General features: G+C 33.5%; 1 pseudogene; it reads left to right on the top strand.

Moving 5' to 3' along the window:
* Positions 1–1,001, top strand: LOC106147905 (annotated as a pseudogene).
* Positions 1,002–2,197: the final 1,196 nt, after the last annotated feature.

Below are 2,197 nucleotides of genomic sequence, written 5' to 3'. Positions count from 1 at the left end.
ATGTGTTATGTAAGAGCACTGTTCAACTCACCTTTAGCATACTGTAATGCTTTCTTGCAGTATATGGAGCACAAAATGGAAAAGACAATAGGATATGGTAATTAAGTGTTGGTAGAGAGAAATCAGAACCAGGAATCTTAGGATTTACTACCCCCCCCCCCAATCACCAACTTATGTTTACTGCTGAATAGCATATCCACACATGTAATGGCAGATTTGATTTGGAAATTTTGTCAAAGTATTTATAGCACTGGAGAACTGTATGTCTAGCTTTGAGACAATCTAAATCTAGAGCAGCAGACAGAACTTTTTCTGTTCTATCTCCAGAGTTGCTTTGCTTTCGGAAAGCTAGTAAACTAGTGATTGGTCCAGATTCACATAGCAGACAGCTAAGAATCATTGTTCTTTTTTACTGGATTGTAATCAAATAATTTATCACTTGGCTTGCTGCTAATTGCAGCATATTTTATTTGCTGAAAATAGCCAATTTCTCCAACCTTCACTTAAAGAAGAGACATAAGAGTGTCATGCTAGTGATACTTTGGAAAGTTGTTTGCTTTTTTAAAAAAAAATTGTAGTAAGCATGAGAACATGAAGATATAATAGGAAGGGAATTTGACAAATACCACATTGAGGGCCACTGTATATCTCTCTATTCTGACTGTATTCACCCTACTGAATTTCACATGCTTTATTACATCCTTTTTTGTTTTATTCTGTTAATCTATTCCCTGCATTACCATTTAATAAGATGTTGTGCAAACTGTGGACTCCTTTCTTGTGTTATTTACCATATACCCTCTGTCTGTGATCATACTAGGTTGGAGTTCTAACAAGCTGCTGATTGCTGGACCACTTGCATGCAACGCTACTGGAATTGCCTATCCATTAGGAAATTCGTGTATTCTGATTGTGGAAACAGAAAGCTGAAACAAACTTTTCTGTCAGATCTGTGGCAGATAAAGTGCCAGTGGAAAAAACTACAATCTTCAAGGCCATAAGTGAATAGCAAAGACATAGTACAATTCTTTAGCAACCAACCTAATGGAATCTGTAACATTTTCTGCTTCCTACCTCTTTTCTCACTGTGTGTATTTTAAAGATATTTTTATGAAGTTATTTTTGCCTATACCATGTTTTTCCAATATACTGTGATGAAAGTGTAGCATTCTTCATTGTGTATATTTTATACATCTTTTATTGTGCTTTTTATACTATGCCTTACACTACAGATACTATATGGCATTTAACCTTCTGTGTCTGATTCATTTCACTCAATTATATTTTTTGGCATCCATTTTCCTACATATGTCTTAAATTTGTCCTTCTTTTTAACTGAGTAGTATTCCATTATATATAGGTACCACATTATCTTTACCCAATCATTTGCTGATGGGTACACAGGATACCTCCAGAATTTAGCTATTATGAATTGAGCTCCTATAAGTGTTAGTACACATGTCAGGAAATTATTGCTATTCTCTACTGTAATTTATACCAAACATATCTGCCACAGTGGGTTTAGATTTCATTGTTGTTCCAAATTTTTTAATAGCAAGAACATGTAATTTTAGATCATGCATCAAGGATGTATGCAGTTTTAGCTCATGTTAATAGAGTTTAAGTATAATTGTAGGAATAAAATACGAATTCAATAAAATTCATTAGTGACAAATAATTTTTAGAGTGAATTTATATGAATTTATATGAACACTAAATAGTAGTAAATAGGAGATATGATGCAAATAGGTGAAAATCTTGGAATAATTTCATCTCCATAATACTGATGAAGAAGACAAAATACAACCATGATTTTATAAGGGCCTATATGCAGCCCAAAAGCCAATTTTTCTGTAGTTTTGAAGTAAGAAATGTCGTTCTTGAATTTGACAACTGCTTTTAAAGATTTAAGTTTTCTCCTAAACTACTGTGGGCTCCTGAATTCTCAAAAATTTCTTTCATCTTCCATAGTTAAATTCCTTTGTGAAGGGCTGAGGCAAGAAGTTTGTTGCAAGTTTGAGGCCAGCCTGGAGTACATAATGAGACCCCCGTCTCAAAAACAACCCCAAAATGCCTTTGAAGTTATTTTTCCTATATTAATACTCTATGTAAAAGTAATATAGAAATAACTATGCACATCTCGAACGTTTCTGCTGCAAAATCTATATTTTTGATTATAATCTTGTGTATAAAGTTG

This window comes from Chinchilla lanigera, unplaced genomic scaffold (genome assembly GCF_000276665.1).
Source record: "Chinchilla lanigera isolate Chin_1 unplaced genomic scaffold, ChiLan1.0 scaffold00012, whole genome shotgun sequence".
Lineage (NCBI taxonomy): Eukaryota > Metazoa > Chordata > Mammalia > Rodentia > Chinchillidae > Chinchilla > Chinchilla lanigera.
This window is presented reverse-complemented; position numbering and strand designations above follow the sequence as displayed.